Raw genomic sequence first — 18,109 nt, forward strand, 5'->3', positions numbered from 1 at the left:
AATGGTTTGTATAAAAATATATGGTTGTTTTATTTTAGAACCAACAATAGGTATCAAAATATACTTTCTCAGAATGAGATGCTTTAGTTAAATACTTTGCAATAGGCAATTGACTTTTGAATGCAATAGTTACAGTTCAGTTCATAAACTTTATTCGGGTAGCTTAGTACCCATAAAAGCACAGCATCATAACAAATTAAATAACAAGCGGAGAGTTAGAAATACATGACAATGGGAACATTTACAATGATATAACCATAACATTTTGCTGAATTAGATTACAAGTTAAAAAGAAATTCATTGGTAATAAATAAATGAATTACTGTTATATAAAACATTATGTCATCCTACAGTTGTACAAAGATAGTCAGTCATAAAAAAATCTCAGGGGTCGGACATGGTCTTACGTACTCTGGTAGCAATTCTCAAAAATGTACTTGTACGAAAAATCAACTCTTCGTCAGCCAAAGAGACTAAACGCGAGTAGGCATTATCCAGACTAATAGGCAATAGTTACAGTTTGTTGCAACAGGCAACACAATTTCAAACAGAATAATACATTGAGCTCAATGGGAATTTTAAGTTAAATGCAATTGATTACTTTCAGGATTACTTTTCTAACTCCAGGACTGGATCCTAGATTCAGTCCTGGGACAGTTCTTGGAAACAGGTGAGTAAATACGTTTTAGTTACTGTTGTGATTTTTAAGCAATATTTTGCTATTTTAAAAGTTGACAGAAACTTTTTCTAGTCAAATCACCAATGTTATCCTATGGAAGGAAATTCACTTAGCAGGTAAGTGGGGTTATGGTTACTTTTTCGGGTTCAGTGTTGGATCCTAGATCCAGCACTAGTATACCACCTGTAAGCAGTTGATAGAATGCGTTTAGGTTATACAGGCGATTTTTAACGGATATTTGTAAGTTTGCAAAATCGACACTTAGAAGACATTTCACAGAAAATCAGGCAATGGTTTCCTATGGGAGAAAGTTCAAGTTACCGGTAAAGTATGTTCTTGTTACTTTTGTAATCCAGTGATGGGCTCCTAGGCTCAGTACTGGGAAATCTATCTAAGACAGGTAAGTAATTACGTTTTCACAGTTGGTACGATTTTTAAAGAATATTTGTAGTTTTCAAAAATCGACACAGAAGACATTTCACAGAAAAACAGTCAATGGTTTCCTATGGAAGAAAATTGAGTTAGCGGTAAGTATGATTTGTAATTACTTTTCAGGGTCAGTGCTGGGCACCAAGATCCAGCGCTGGGATTTCTCCTAATAGCAGATAAGTATTTCCGTTTTCGTTACTCTGTTGATTTTAGGTGAATATTTTAAAGTTTAGAAACTCCACACACACAAGAAATTTCAAGGGAAACCAGCCTATGGGAGAAAAGTGAGTTATCGGCTTTTGGGCAAGTAATCGGTTGGTAGAGTTAAGGTTCTGGGCATAGACTCAGGGGTCTCCCAGGGTCGGGTAAGTACAGTTGTTACACCCTCAGCGGCACAGGGGCAGCCGGGTGCAGAGTGAGTTAGGCCCAATGTTATCCTACGGAAGGCAGGGGGCCCTTGGTTGGTGGCTGCTTGCTAGCAGGCCACGCGGCTGTGGGAGCTGGGCTCCTGGTCACTTGCTCAGGGCAAATGGAGAAGTAGATAGGAGTAGAAGTTGCACTGCCAGGGCCACTCGGGCGGCTGGGTGCAGGGTGCTTTTGAGCCGTCGGGCGCTCAATGGATTGCAATGGAAAAGCTCAAGAACAAACAAAAGCTGCAAGCTCGGGGACGAAGATTCTTCAGGTGCGACCACCACTTCGAGAGGTAAGTTGGGTAGTTGGAGGATAGGTAGGTACCCAGGAGTTGGGCACAGGGGGCCGCAGGGCACCGGGTGCAGGGGTGCCTTTTGGTGTCGGGAAATCTTACCCTCTGTTGATCGCGGTTGGGGGTGGTCCCTCGTTCCGAGGCTGCAGGCGTCGTCAGGAGCGTCAAGATGGGTCCTTGGGTGCCGGATTCAGGGTCACAGATGCTGGGGGGACATCCTCGGGGTCTTTGTCCACTCCACCACAGGCCAGGCTTGGCGGGTGCAGAGTGTGCAGGGCTCGCGGTTCCTGGCTGATGCCAGGGGTCAGTTACTTGTTTTGAGCAGTGCCACTGCTCGTGGGAGTCCCAGATGCTCAGAGTCACAAGGTAGCCAGGTCCTCCGGGGTTTGTGAGGTTGCTGACCACGGGAGATGTCAGGATTGAGCAGGAACAGGTTCGAGGGTCGACAGGCCGGTAGGGCTGGGGCCAAAGTAGTTGGTGTCTTCCTCTTGTTAGCAGCTGCATGGCAGGTCTTCTTTCTTCGTGATCTTAGGTGAATATTTTATAAAGTTTAGAAACTCCACACACAGAAGAAATTTCAAGGGAAACCAGTCAATGTTACCCTATGGGAGAAAAGTGAGTTATCGGCTTTTGGGTAAGTACTCGGCTGGCAGAGTTAAGGTCCTGGGCATAGACTCAGGGTTCTCCCAGGGTCAGGTAAGTACAGTTGTTACACCCTCAGCGGCACAGGGGCAGCCGGGTGCAGAGTGAGTTAGGCCCAATATTATCCTACGGAAGGCAGGGGGCCCTTGGTTGGTGGCTGCTTGCTAGCAGGCCACGCGGCTGTGGGAGCTGGGCTCCTGGTCACTTGCTCAGGGCATATGGGGAAGTAGATAGGAGTAGAAGTTGCACTGCCAGGGATACTCAGGCGGCTGGGTGCAGGGTGCTTTTGAGCCATCGGGCGCTCAATGGATTGTAATGGAAAAGCTCAAGAACTAACAAAAGCTGCAAGCTCGGGGACGAAGATTCTTCAGGTGCGACCACCACTTCGAGAGGTAAGTTGGGTAGTTGGAGGATAGGTAGGTACCCAGGAGTTGGGCACAGGGGGCCGCAGGGCGCCGGGTGCAGGGGTGCCTTTTGGTGTCGGGAACTCTTACCCTCTGTTGATCGCGGTTGGGAGGGTCCCTCGTTCTGAGGCTGCAGGCGTCGTCAGGAGCGTTGAGGTGGGTCCTTGGGTGCCATATTCAGGGTCACAGTCGCCGGAGGGACGTCCTCTGGGTCTTTGTCTACTCCAGCAAAGGCCAGGCTTGGCGGGTGCAGAGTGTGCAGGGCTCGCGGTTCCTAGCTTATGCCAGGGGTCAGTTACTTGCTTTGAGCAGTGCCACTGCTCGTGGGAGTCCCAGATGCTCAGAGTCACAAGGTAGCCAGGTCCTTCAGGGTTTGTGAGGTTGCTGGCCACGGGAGATGTCAGGATTTAACAGGAGCAAGTTCGAGGGTCGACAGGCCGGTAGGGCTGGGGCCAAAGCAGTTGGTGTCTTCCTCTTGTTAGCAGCTGCATGGCAGGTCTTCTTTCTTCGTGATCTTCTTTGCTGTTTCGGAATCTGAGGAAGGTTGGTTCAGGGTGCCCCTAAATACTAGATTTAGGGGCGTTACAGGTAGGTAAAGGGCAGGGACCAATGGGTCCGTGTCCTGGGGTGGGTACACCCCCTATCCTGCCACTCTCCTGTGGGAGGGGGCAGTAGCCTAGTCCTGATTTGGCAGGGCTTCCCATCTTCAAGATGATGAGAGCCCAGAGATGTGTTTCACCTCCCCTCCCCCACCTGAGGGGTGGGGTTGGCAGAGGCTGGCACACCCCCTTTCCTTCCTTGGGGTTTCCGGACAGTCTACCCGCCAGAGTGGGGGTCTGAACCGGTAGGGGCCAGTTGCTGAGTACAGCAAGTGGCCTGAAGAAGCTCACAAAGGCGGAATGCCTTTGAATCTTCCTCTGCCCATCCTGGGGGAGGAGACCTAGCATCTCACCCAGGATGTGCATTGTTGCAGGTCCAGGAGAGCGGATGGCTCTCTACCCAGGGGTCCAGCAACATGTCTGCTGTATGGCAGCCTAGGCAGCCCCTCAGACAAGACGTGGATTGTAGGTTAGGTTCAGGGGGCATCTCTAAAATGCCCTCTGTTGTGCATTGTACATTAAATCCCACACTGGCATCAGTGCGGGTTTAATGTGCTGAGAAGTTTGATATCAAACTTCTCAGTCTTCAGTGCAGCCATCATGATGCTGTGGAGTTCGTGTTGATGATCTCCCAGCACCATATACTCTTAAATGGCAGCACTGCACTTACAGTGACCAGGAATGGACCTGGGTACTGTAGGGGCACAGGGCTCATGCACCTGTGCCCACACCACTGGCATAGGGCACCCAGCTAGAGGGGTGGCTGATGTATGCCAGGGCAGTGTGTGTTGTGGACATGGCACACAGGGATGTGTGCCCTGTCGACTCTCTGTTTTGTTCTGCACCCAGACACTCAACCTGCAAAGGCAGTGTGTGTGTAAGGGGACAGGGTCCCTAAGGGTGGCACAATTAGTGCTACAGCCCTTACGGGCCTTCTCTGGTCACAGTGCCCTGGGGACCTATGGTACCATTTACCAGGGGCTGACCTGTGGCCAGAGATGCCAATTGGGTTTAGGTTTCAGTATAGTTTTAGGGAAGGAACACAGGCCCTGGGCACCTGATTGACAGGAGCCCAGGGCACACTCAGTCAAAGTACATCAGCAATTAAGCAAAAAGTGGGGACATACCATGCAAGAAAGATGACACTTTCTCACAGCGTATGTATGACTTTTTTAGTTCTTCTGGAAATATTTCGGTAGTTAAGGAATCGTTGATGATTCTTCTTACTGGAGTAGCAGTAGAGGTTGTTAGAAGAATTGCCTAGAACGTTTGCGGTGGACATGGGTCAGAAGTGCTGCTGGCAGGCCCGCTTTCTTTGAACAGGTCCATAAATTCATTGTGTGAAATGTGTTGGAAGGAACACAGTAGCTGGGTTAGAGTATTCTTGGATTGTTTTTTTGTAAAAGGGTTAGTGCTGGTGCTTTGTCTCTGTTTTAAGTATGAGTTCAACGTGTCTGCTTTGTCCGTGTAATGATTTGCCAGTTTCTCTGTGAAATCTTGAGTAACGGGATAAGTTCCTTCTAGGCAATTTGATTTACAAAATTCATTGAGTATTTTATAGAATTCTTTATTTGCACATTTAGCACTTTGGATTCTGTCTGAATAGTACCTATTCTTTGCTTTTTTGATTGCTGACTTGTATAATCTGTTAATTTGCGGTAGGCGAAGTTTGTCTTGTTTGGTGTTTTGTTTTTTAGCCAGGCACGTTGCAGCTTTCTAATTCGTTGTTTTATGTCTTTTATCTCTGTATTTCTCCAAGGTGTTTGTTCTGTTATGTGTCCTCATTTTCAGAGATGGTCAATTAAACACAAAGGGAGACAAGATTCTACTTGTACCAGTGTGGGATTAGTTACTAGCCTTCATTAGAAAGCAATTTAATTTGTCGGTAAAATATGCATTTTGAATTACCGTTTACTGCGTCACTGTGTTTCTCTGCTGATGGACACTGTCCATGAAGTCATTATTTGGCCTTCAGTTGATTCACTATTGTAGTCCTATTTACATGTTTATGTCCCACTTTGCGATTTTCAAATCTTGTCACCCTACCCCTATTTACAATCTATGCTGCAGGAATATCAAGGGAGTTAGAGAGATCTCTGGTAGGCCGATAGATGCTTGCATTGTAGTGTGACGGACACAGAGGAATGAACAATGTGGAGGAATTCACCTGCTTTTCCTGTTTCTGTGATTGTTTCATCTCACCTGTGTGCTGCTACTCGTAAAGGATCATACTACAGACAAGAGAGACAACTGTTGCTCCGACACTGAGACGGGCTCTTTGCAGTGATGACTCGATATGCGTCCTTTGAATCTTCCATAAACGCGAACACCACCCCCTCTGCCTGACCCGAGAACAGTAGACCCACCCCCAACTCACTTTACTCTTAGCAGAAAGCATTGGAAGGGAAAAGTCGCAGAAGAACAGGAGCCCAGAAGAATGCCAGAAGGTAAAAGAAAGAAGGAAGTAACTGAGGAGGACAAAAAAGGGTGAATCAAACCACACCTCTCCAAGTGGCAGTTAGTTCTTATCTCTGAAATGCAAGGAGACTAGGTGACTGTTTTATTGTTCTGCATCTGGCCTGCCAATTCTCTCTGTTGGTGAAGGCCATCTTCTCCACCTCCGGGAGTGGACCACCTGCCATACTCAGAGCTCACTGACTTCCAAGCAGGGATCTCTGTAATGAAAATGAAGTAACCCATGTGATGCACTTTATACCTGTTGAATGCTGAGGAGGTTTGTTCGGCCCGCTCAGAATTCTCTTTTACATTTCAGCAACAAACCCTCAAAAGTAGACCTTTGTTTTGCTGAAAAGGCAAAAGAAATATATCCAAAACTTGCAGAGGGATTTCTCCCTTCACATCAAGGACAGTCATACATTTACCCTTGTGGGACTGGCATGCCTTGTCTGGCTGACGTGGGAATGGAAAATAAGTGCCTGCTGGGATACCACTGATGTGTATTGAGTGGTCTCTGGTAGAAGGGCCTCTAGTTCAAGGGGGTGTCCAAGGGTGATTGAAGATTTGGTTCTGCCATCAGACGCCCAGCAGCTACCCACCTCTAAACGAGACTGTGAGGAACAGCGATGAGTGCGGGGCGGGAGCACGACCAGACTCTATGAGGAGGACCCATGACCTGCAGGGATTCATTCCTTCATGCATCTTCACCATATGCTGTTGTTGAGGTGTGCAAACGCTTCGCCTCTGCAAAGCAGAAACAGGGGCTGTGGCTGTACATATATTTTGCACCATATAAAGACACAATGGTGACTGCTTCTCTGCTTTGTTCAGACTGAGCCCCATCCATAACAACCAGAAGGAGGAGGGGGAGAGGGCGTGGTCTGACGGCTAGATTGCCAACCAGAAGGACGAGGGGGGAGAGGATGTAGTGTAAGGGCTAGACTGCCGACTTTGGTGCTGGAAACTAGGGATCGAGCCTCGGGGTCGCGTCCACATCCTGTGATTCTGGGCAAATCACTTAATCTCCCCGTGCCTACCCCCCAAAAAATGAACGTGTCCACCCCCCAAAAAATGAACGTGTCCGTGTAACGTAACCGGTGCTCGTGCAAAGCGCTCCAATACCTTCGGGTCGAGTTCGCGCTATATAAATATGCAACAAAAAAAAATGAAGTAACCATTGCAAGGGGACAGTAGCTGTTCTTTATCTGGCCTAACAATGAAAGCCAGCATTATGTAACAAAGTCTGGGGAATTGGGGTACAACTGTGGCGTACCCATGGATGCTGAGTCAAGTAAGGCATTTGGGCCAGCCGCCCCCTGGCTTTGCAATAAAAACAGCCACTAATCGGGATGAAGTGAGCGCCTGACACACCTTGTCCCGGATGGTGCTGTACCTGCTGCGCTATTTACAGCGACGCCCTGGGGCAGATTTATGTTTGACTTGCGCCTCATTTACGCCGCCGTTGCATCACTTTTGTGACGCAGCAGCGGCGCAAATCCTGCGCCATGGTGCGGGGTATTTACAAACGTGACGCATCTCCCAGATGCGTCACGTTGTAAAGCCCTGCGCCACATGTAGGCATTCCAGGGCAGGTGAGGGCGTTCCGGCGCAGGAACGCCTCCTAAAAGTGGCTGAGTGAAATCTACAAGATTTCACTCAGTCACTTTTAGACCCATGCTGCGTCAAAACCCTGCGCCTGCTTGAAGCAGGCGTAAGGATTTACGCAGCATTGTAGAGATAGGGCCCCCCAGATCATTGCTGGAGCTGCGTCGCGCTTGCGACGCAACTCCAGCAATGCGCCACTTTTCGGCACAGATGCGTCACGCATCTGTGCCGTTTTTGCCCCATGGTGCGCCGCATTATAAATGCGGCGCATCCATGGTGGCGCAGCTGTGGCGCATAATAACTGGCGCATCCCTGCTGATATGCAGGGATGCGCCAGTCGTCATAAATCTGCCCCCCTGTGTTTAGTGAAGATTGGTTTGTTTTACCTTGGCATCATTAAACACCCCCCGTAGGTGTATGCTTCACAAAACAAATGGGTTCAGATTCACTAATTTGCGCGCTCGGCCAAGTTAACTAGTACTGGGACACTTTTAGAACTACATCCTTTTACGTCACTGGGACATATCTTAAAAGCTCAGTGCATCTCTAAAATGCATAGGCGGAAAGATTTGCGAGTTTATTTAGGGTGTGTGCTCTAACCAGAGGTGTCCCGTGCAAACTTTTTTGAGTAGATAAAACGATCTGTGAAAATCAGTGGCAACAGGCACCCCCAGGTTTGCTCCAGTGTAAACCTTCCTTTTTTTAAAAAAACAGAAGGCCGAAGGCCCCGGATGTAGTGCACATTGGATGTACTCGCACTTCGTGTATAGATGTACACTGACGTAAGGCACATTGGAGTACTCGAACTTCGAGTAAAGTCCCAACACACCCGTCAACCTCAGAAAACAGGTGGACGCGCTGTGCAGAACATAAGTACTCTCTGAACTTAAGTAACAAATAGTACTACTTGTAAAAGGGAAACAAAGACGTGCGATTCCCCTAACTACCAAACGTTAGATGCTTACACATGGAAATTGGATGCTTACAAAATCCCTTACTCCTTTTTAAAAAGAAACGTATTTGTTTAGAATGTATACAATGTGGAACTGTTCCACTTAGATGCTGATCAAAGCACCACTGAGCCAAGAGTCCGGCAGCCCCGCCCCCTTGGAACCGTGAGATCAAAGCGGCCGCGTCACGCCTCCCTCCTTACCCTGGAATTAGCGTCTTTGAAGATGCCTGCTGCCCTCTCTCCGCCCACAGAGGCGTCTCTGCCCCGCCTGCAGCCCTGCCAGTCACATGGGCCACAGTCACATGCTGCCAAACAGGAAGAGGAGAGAGAGTTGTAATGTTAACTCACGTATAAATGTAATGGCCAAGCGCAGGAAAAGGTATGTGCACGGAATTGAAATGTCATATATGTAACGCTTCTTAAGTTACTCCTTCTATGCAACTGGTTCTTTTCTCTAATGGCACGCGCTGTGCCTTTCAGCATCGCAACGCTGCAAACTTGCAAGAATGTAGGGAGGCTCCCACTTGCAACAGTGTGGCTTACTGTGCCTCGGCAGATCTTCACTTATGTACTGCGATCTCCGCAGATCGTCACGTTTTTTATGTGGTTTATCGCAGATTACCACCGTTTCGTCATCTCTTCTACAGGCACAACGCAGTAAACATTAATGGCAACTAACAAAAAGAATATATTATGTACACGTGTGCGCCCCTGTTTTACATTTGTGTAAACAGGCTGGGAAGACAGTGAATGTAGGGAAACGGGATTTATCATTGTATTCCTCATAGCTGTTCTGGGTTTTCATCTAGCAGCAGAGTGCATGCTGGGACTTGTAGTTTTTCTTTTCACGTAATATGCACAGGTTTACAATATACTTACCCCTGTCGGATGGGAAAAAGAGACTGATTTCAAGTTATCCTCGTAACATGCCGATAATTGATAGCTATATATTCATTGTCCAATTCAAATTACAGTTGACTAAACTGCAGGATATGATGGATACTAATTGTAAATTGCATTTGTGCATGCACTGTCACTTGCTAAACATTTTGTGTTGGCCTCTATGACCCACCCATTGCGTACCATTCGTTGGCTTCATTGTCAGTCTTATTTGCTGGCTCCTAACTGGTCAGAGTGTGCCAGTTTCACTTTCTCTATATTTATTACTCCCTTCCATTGAACATGGACCAATTACTAATTGCTATATTTGATGTATGTTCTTTCACTGCTTGCTCTGGGATTAAGGTATTGTTTTAATCTTTTACCCATGTTGTTGTTGTTGTTGCTAGTACCCCATTACCCCCTTCCATATTGTTGCTTGCCTGTTGTTGGTTGTCTCCCTACAGCATCATTGCTTGCTCCGTCGTGGTTGCATGGTGCCCCCTCCCGCTTTGTTTCTTGTATCGTTCTTGTTACTTCACCCATCTCCCCCAAACTATTGTTGCTTGCCCTGTGACCCCCATGACTACTCCCCTCCCACCACAAAAAATCCCAATGACAAGCCAAATAGCTGTTGTATCTGCGAGAGCTGTGTGGCTCTTTCAGTGTGTTTTTTAGCCATGTTGTACAGCAGAAGTTTAAAAAGTAAAAAAAAAAAGCACTATGACACGGAAAGCACTGACTGCATCATAGCACTTATTATTTTACTTACAGCCATGCAGCACAGCAGCCACAATGCTGTGCAACATAGCTAAAGAAAACTCCTTGTCAAAGCCTCTTTTATAGGCGAAGCCTATTGGCTTTGCCAATGTTTGTTTCTTTCAGGTTAAGCAATCTATGAGAGTGCATGCGTTTTCCAACTGTCTCTTTTGTATACTTCTTTCCTCCGGTTGTATGTACTTTGTGTTGCTCTCTGATGCTCGTGATCCGCGTTTCTCATCTTTGTGCTTCTCTCCCGCCCTCTCCATGTTGCGCTCACCCTTGTGTACTTCTCCCTGCTCTGCTTTCTCCCCCATGTGCTTCTCCTCATCCAATCCACCTCGCTGTCTCTCCTGCATGTTGCTTCTCCCACACCTGAGTCCTCTGTGTGCTTCTGTCTTCTATGTTGTTTGCACCCTCCTTGATGTTACCTTCTCCCCATCCGCACCCTCCATGGTGCTACCCGCACTTTAAAAAAGCAACTGCTTTCTAGCAATTTGTTTTTATTTAGAGATCCATCTCAGTAAATAAAAAGAGCTCACGCCATTTTGTATATGCGTGCATGCATGGTGTGCGTATCTACAAAATTACGCAGTTGTCGCAAAATAGCACTTTTTTCTGGTTTGTTTTCCCTAACCATGCTTCTTAGGCATCAGGGATGCTGTACAGCATGGCTAAAACACAGTTGACAAAGCCGATAGGTCCCAAAGTCGAGACCTATTGGCTTTGGCAATACTTGATTTCTTAGAATTCTGCAACTTCTAGTCTTATTTAAGGACTACAAGTCCAAGATTTCTAAGAGAAAAACAAAACTGGATTCACTAGTCACTCATTGACCTGTGAAACCTGGAAGCTTTTGACCAGATTGCTTTTTTATCCCATGTATTGTGCTATTAAATTGCAAAAAAATACGCTCCAATGTTCCACTGGATATGGCATTACTGCTTGTCCCTCTCCTGGGACAAGCCAGGTAAACATGTACTTGTATCCATGAGTGGAGCTTGTATGTACAAAGGGAAAGCCACATTAGAAATGCCTTTTTTTGAGTTAACATGCAATGCCTTTCTATTTCCACTTTAAGTGTGTTTATATACAGCCTTGGACATAGCCGTAATTTCCACGGTGAAGTATATGCTGATTAGAATGATATTCATTTAAAGTTAAGGCAGCTCCTCCCCGACGACACATTATCCTTAGACATCTGGCTTGATTTCTTTCTACATCATGTGATAGAAGCTTTGATTTTGTTGTGAAAATAATTACCCTTTCATTTTTGATTTGTAGTAATTTGTAGCAACTGAAGAATCTACAGTTGAAGTAAATGAATTGAAGTAAATTAACAGGATGCAGAGGAGCCAGTAGGAAGTAAAAAACATCTTAAAAGTCTGGGGTCTATTGAGCAGGCGAGTGGTGAAGTACAGAAAAACACGGGCTAAGGTAAGCCTAGCAGCGATTGCACTATATTTGGATGCTGCAGAGTCATGTACAAGGGAGGGTTGTCCACCATCTGTCTATCATTCAAGCGGAGCATAGCGGTGACCAACAAGGGATTTTTAAGAAAACCACTGACTATGTAAATCATTTTCATTTAGACATTTTGTGCCTTTATATCATGGGTATCCTGATATTTGTGCATGGATCATCCCTCTGTGGACAAACGCTGGAGAGCTTTGAAATACAGTTAGCAGATGCTCCATGGCACCGTTGTCCACATCTTCCAGTCACTGTCTTTCTCTTTGGCAAGCACTCTTTGAAATATGTTGATTAAGAATATTCCCCTTTTGTGGACTAAAACTTAACTGCTACTTCCAGAATGCATTATGTCATTGAAATAAAAGCCCAGACTGGATGATGCAGTCCCTATTAATTAAGGACCTTATTATGACATCGGCAGTCCTCAGGACCGCCGTACTCGTGATGGCGGTCTGACCACCACCATCCCTGCAGGTCTGCCCACCGTATATTGAGTTTGGCGGTCAGACCGCCATGAGACTGCTGGCTTCAATGGGCTAAAGGATCCTGCTTCGCGGTGGGCTGCAACTGGCCTCAATATGCTGGTGGTGCCGATGCTGGCACCGCAACCCTATTACGACCAACATATCCACCACCCTTTTCATGCAGTGAGCTGCCATGAAAAGGGTGGCGGACATGAAGGAAAGCGCTCCCAGCAGGATCTTGGCCTGGAAGTGCATGCAGGGTGGGGGCTTATGTTGTGCTCCTCTGAAATTACACCCCTCTCCTGCACGGTGTGGTTAGCATGACATGGTGCATGGCACACCTTGCAGGACCGTGCTGCAGGCACTGTCACGACGGCGTTCTGCTGGTAAGGCACTCCTATGAGCCTTACACAGCCTCCGCCGTGATACTGCCGCAGCCTCGCTCACCCGCTCTGGTTTACACTCATAATCCGGCAGGTGAGCACACAACGGGCTTGGCGGTCCTCTTGTTGATGGCTGGCCAGCAGGATTCCCGCCAAGCTCGCAATAAGGCCCTTAGAGCATTCAGTAATACTACATGTGTTTGAATGACGGTGGCTCTAAATGCTGTGAAAATAATATTGCATACAAATTGTCAATCAACAGGGAATAGTGAGGAAAGGATATTCTTAAAAAGCATTTCTACTTTTACTATTTGGTGGGGAAAATATGTTGCTCTGATTATTATTGAAGTGCTACTAAATTGTACCAGTTTCATGTGTTTCTCCTTCATGCAGTCCTGGCTGTTAATACAGTTGCACTTTTTATTAGGGAATTTATAAGTTTGTTCTTTGGCACTGTAGGTATTGGCCATAATAGATAGCTCAAATTCAACTTGGTTAAAAAGCCAGGATGAGGTCACTGGCCTTCATCTCTTATTGGGCCTTAAAGCAGCTTAAACAAAATAAAGTTTCTTCTTTGTGGAAAATACTGATATTCTTTGGTTTGTGTGTTTTCTGAGGTAAGGGAGGGACCGAGAGGAGGTTGCGCCTTTATTCTTTTTAGCTTTTGGCCACAGACCACATTAGCTGTCTTTTCAGAAGACCTAATGTTTCCAATGCATATACTGAGTGAGTGCTTTGGGTCAGGACCTCGTTCATGATTGGATGGCTTTGTTGTCTGTCTCAATTGTCTCTTCTTGATTCAATGGCTTTCCTACCTATTCATGTGTTTGTCCAGCACAGGAGCATTTCTGTCTGTTCTGACTGGTTTATTTGTCGTCTTTCGTTTCTGATCTTGCTTGCATTTAGGAAACTAAATGTTTTCTTTTTCCTTTAGCACTGCAAAGGAGTGCGTTTGTGTTCTTAGTCTCTCCCATGTAGGCTGCTTTGCCCCTCACTTCCCCGTACACCTTGCTCTTCACTCTCCATTTTGATGACCTATCTATCCCCCTCGTCCTTTGGTTCCTTGGCCCATTCCCACCTTGTTCAGGGTATGCTTTTTTTATATTCTTCCATCACCAACCCTCCACCTCCTCTGATGCTTCCTCACCCCACCCACTAGGCACCAATTTTTTCTCAGCCTCTGTCTCGACCTGTCTCATGCTTCATACCATCTGTCGCTACTGCTCTTGGCAATGCCAGATACTTTTAAAATGTGTCAGCACTGGCAAAGTAAATATCAGCGATGAGCCATTCTGAAAATATAGAACATTATTTACCTATACTTACAAGATGGCCATCACATTAAATAATACAACGTGATGACACAAAAGGTGACTGGCACATTCAGAGGTATGCAGTTCATAAGAAAAGGAGAGGAAAGGTCGAGGCCTGATGTATCAAGTAAGGGGATCTAATCCATCAGGAGCAAGAGCTCTCACACACCCCAAGGGGTGTCATGCTTCATCATCGGGCAGCTCCTCATTGGGCCAAAGCTGCAATTCCCAACGGGCCCCAAAGAGGGCTCTTTGCCAGAGTTCTTCTGATGCTGCCGAAGTGAAGTGTGAGGTGCAGCGTGAATGTGCTGTAGTGAGTAGACTGGTGTGAAGTGAGTTTAAAATTAAGTAGAGGTAATCCAGAAAGGTAATTTTAATGTTTGGATCGCTCTGTTATGATAAAAACAGATGGTGGCCGAAAGTGGATGTAATGGTCCACGTTGGCTCTAAAATCAAGTGAAGGTCGAGATGGTTCTTGCCATTCTTATGTCAGTAATGATTGTGGAAATTCTTCAGGACCACAAAAGTGAAAGCTAGACTACTCCAGCGTAGGCCGGTCAAAAGTACAGGTGTTTTCTAAAGCCGTACCATAACCAAGCTATACATGGTATATAGTATACCTTGAGACAATCAGTGTGTGGACCGACTTGGAGGGAACAAAAGAAGAAAAGATAAATGACATCAAGCGACAGCTTTGAATCAATGTATACACATTAGCATGCAGTGCACACGTTGATCGGCATGCTGAGGATATTACCGCGTGAAGATACATGTAAATGAGTAGGCCTGTCAAACGGCAAGCCAATCAGAAGAAATCTCCTCCCAATTCCCAAGTGTAACCCAAAGTAATAGTGAAATAAAATGGATAGTAATTCAGATGTATCAACAGTAACAAAGTGGTTTAATATTATTGCTCCAATTATGAAAAAGATACTTGAAGAAACATTCCTTATCACAATATAATTCAACTAAATGTCCATGGTTTAAAGATAGATGATTATGTGTTTTTTTGCCTGCTTAGGACTACTCATACTAGAAATGAGAATTACCTTGTTATTCCCTACATAATTAATTCAAACCCAACTCTTAAAAGAAGGGTATCCAATAGGGCACAAAATACTTCCATCAGATGTCATGCCCCTGACGAACAATCCGAGGCAACCTTGGTACCTGGCTTTTACTAACCTGTTATTTAACCTGAGGGAGACTGGCCACGTATAGAATTTTTTATTGTATTTTTTTTTTTTTGAACAATGAATAGTTAATATAACTATTTATCTTAATAAACTTTATATAGTAATTTTCTTCACCAACTACTGTTCAGGTTCTAAGCTGTCATAAGCGCAGAAGAACGAAAGCCAGTGGATGGGATTGGACGCAATGGAGGGAGGGAAGATAATATGTTTTTCCTAGCTTGCTTTAGGTCTCCGGGATCTTTGCTCTGTGACTTCTACTGATGCTAGCAAAAATCGGCGGGAGATGGAACCACCATTAAAACTGCATGAATAAGTAACCAAGGGGGAACTCAAGAGAAACCTATTTAAAAAAAAAAAAAAATCTAATATTCTACAGAAGAAATAACAGCTCTTATTAGATCAACAGGCCATACTTGAAATCAAAGCACAGTGCATCACAGCCTGCGCCGAGTCTGCTTTTCGGTTTTTAAGAACCTTTTAGGTTTACAGGAAAGGCAGCAGTACTGCATTACGGAAGGATACTTCAGATACGAGGCACACAGATTAATGGTTATTAGATGTAAGGTTTCTTCATGAAATAATACTGTAAAAAAGTGTCTTCCAGTACAATGCTTAAATATCAATGAATTGTCTATGAATGATCCTGATACATTTTAATAAGTTAGTGGAACGTGATAAACATTGACCCGACCACCAATGAGAAAGTGGTTTATTATTGAGATCCCAGATCTGCAGGTTGAAAGGCTCCTCTTTCAGTGTGTTTTACTTGATTGTGCTTGAGTGGCTGACTATGGGCACGGTTGAATGATTGTTTGGCGGAGAGTTAATGCCGCCAGTTTTCTGGTTACACATCTTATTTTGTAAGTATGATTATGTGTGTCCCAGTTAGTTTTCGACCTCAAAAAGTTCCACATTGGTTCCAGGTCCTTGTGCTTTGAAATGTGGGAGATGTGTTGCATCTTGCTTTCGCTGGTTACTATGTGCTCCACAAGGAGTTTGCTGATGTGTCACTGGGGGGTGTTGGTTTAATAAATAGATGCATTCAGTGCTTAATTCAGACAGGTGCTCTGCTCAGAAGCCTGTATCAGAGCAAATTAATGACTATGCCAGCGTGCCAAATACCAAAGCTGTATAGTCTGGAATTCCCCTCAGGCCTCTTTAATCCAGTGCCAGACTCTCCTTCCCCCTTTAGCTCACTCTTGCAGGTTTCTGCTTTATCTCTTTTTGACAGCTTTTCTTTCCTTCTCTTCATCCACCTTTTCTCTTTGTGTATTTTCCCCCTTTCTTGCTATTGGGAAATGTTGGATGCGGAAAAGTAACTGTCGCTCCCCAAAAATAAGTGCTGGTGGCCCCACCCACAACCACAGGCTCTAATTGGGCACTGCATACGTTTGGAGCAGAGTCTGAGTATGGAAGTATCTTCCTACTTCTGGGGCATCGTGAGTACATACACTTTCGACCTGCATCGAAACTTGGTCTATCCTGAATATATCCTGATGTAAATTAGAAACTCTACCTGGTTGTAAAATATTTATGTAAAGGGTATAGTGAGTGCATTTGTGTTATTTGGCTGTTCGAAGGTTTGTATTTGTTCTGGACAAAGGTAATCAGCCAATAGGATGTCAGACATTCAGCATCAGTGTAGTAGGTGGTGCTGTTTCAGATGACACTAAAAGTTATATGGGAACTTGGAAGATTTTGATGAGTATTGGAGGATCCAAATAGCCAGCTATTGGTTAGCAAGATTGACGCAGTGGGTTTATTTAGGGTTAAACTAAAACAGATTTGGGACCATACTTTTGAGAGTATATGCTATCGGGAGTATTGCTTTTGGAGACATAGTAATGAATGTTAAGCATTGCAAATTAATAAGGTTTGGGAGATATAGCAAACATTACTGGGTAAAAAAAGACATTAGAATTAAGTCAATCAATCAATCAATCAATGCATTTGAAAAGCGCGCTACATACCCGTGAGGGTCTCAAGGCGCTGGGGGGTATGGGGGGGGGCGCTGCTACTGATCGAAGAGCCAGGTCTTGAGAAGTCTCCTGAAGGCCAGCAGGTCCTGGGTCTGTTGTAGGTTGGCAGGGAGATCAGTCCAGGTCTTGGCGGCGAGGTAGGAGAAGGATCTGCCTCCCGCGGTGGTTTTCCAGATGCGAGGAACTGTGGCGAGGGTGGCAGAGCGGAGGTTGCGGGTGGGGGTGTGGAAGCTGAGTCGGTTGTTGAGGTATGTTGGTCCGGTGTTGTGTAGCACCTTGTGTGCGTGGACGAGGAGCTTGAAGGTGATCCTCTTGTCAACTGGGAGCCAGTGCAGGCCTCTCAGGTGGGGTTGCGATGTGGCTGCGTCGGGGGAGGTCGAGAATCAGTCGTGCCGAGGCGTTCTGGATTCGTTGTAGTCGTCTCCAGAGCTTGGCTGTTGTTCCCGAGAAGAGGGCGTTTCCGTAGTCGAGTCTGTTGGTGATGAGGGCCTGGGTGACGTTTTTTCTTGTGTCGGGAGGGATCCACTTGAAAATCCTGTGGAGCATTCGGAGGGTGCAGAAGCAGGATGCGGAGACGGCGTTGACTTGCTTTGTCATGGAGAGGGAGGAGTCGAGGATGATCGCCAGGTTGCGTGCATGGTCGGTGGGTTCCGGGGGTGTGCCTAACGATGTTGGCCACCAGGAGTCATCCCAGGCTGATGGGGTGGGTCCGAGGATGAGAACTTCCGTCTTGTCTGAATTCAGCTTCAGTCTGCTGTTCTTCATCCAGTCGGCGACGGCCTTCATTCCTGGAGGTTGGCTCTGGTGGTGTTGAGGTCTTCGGTGAGGGATATGATCAGCTGGGTGTCGTCGGCGTAGGAGATGATGTTGAGGCTGTGTTGTCTTGCGACGTGGGCGAGTGGAGCCATGTAGATATTGAACAGCGTCGGGCTGAGAGAGGAACCCTGTGGGACGCCGCAGATGATCTCGGTGGTTCTTGAGCGGAAAGGAGGGAGGCGGACGCTCTGGGTTCTGCCGGAGAGGAAGGATGTGGTCCAGGCCAGGGCCTTCTCTTGAATTCCGGCTTCATGGAGGCGCGCTGCTAGGGTGCGGTGGCAGACCGTGTCGAAGGCAGCTGATAGGTCCAGGAGGATGAGGGTGGCTGTTTCTCCTTTGTCCATCAGGATCCTGATGTCGTCAGTGGCGGCGATGAG

General features: G+C 46.2%; 1 protein-coding gene across 2 annotated transcripts in view; it reads left to right on the forward strand.

The window, feature by feature from the left end:
- Window positions 1-8,711: 8,711 nt before the first annotated feature.
- Window positions 8,712-18,109, forward strand: part of HPS1 (HPS1 biogenesis of lysosomal organelles complex 3 subunit 1) — a 365,168-nt gene continuing 355,770 nt past the window's right edge. For both annotated transcript variants that reach the window (XM_085606326.1, XM_085606327.1), the window contains exons 1-2: window positions 8,712-8,849; window positions 11,393-11,545. The gene's annotated coding sequence lies outside the window, so the exon portion shown is untranslated. The remainder of the gene's footprint in view (window positions 8,850-11,392; window positions 11,546-18,109) is intronic.

The sequence above is a fragment of the Triturus cristatus genome, chromosome 1_2 (assembly GCF_964204655.1).
Source record: "Triturus cristatus chromosome 1_2, aTriCri1.1, whole genome shotgun sequence".
Taxonomy (NCBI): domain Eukaryota; kingdom Metazoa; phylum Chordata; class Amphibia; order Caudata; family Salamandridae; genus Triturus; species Triturus cristatus.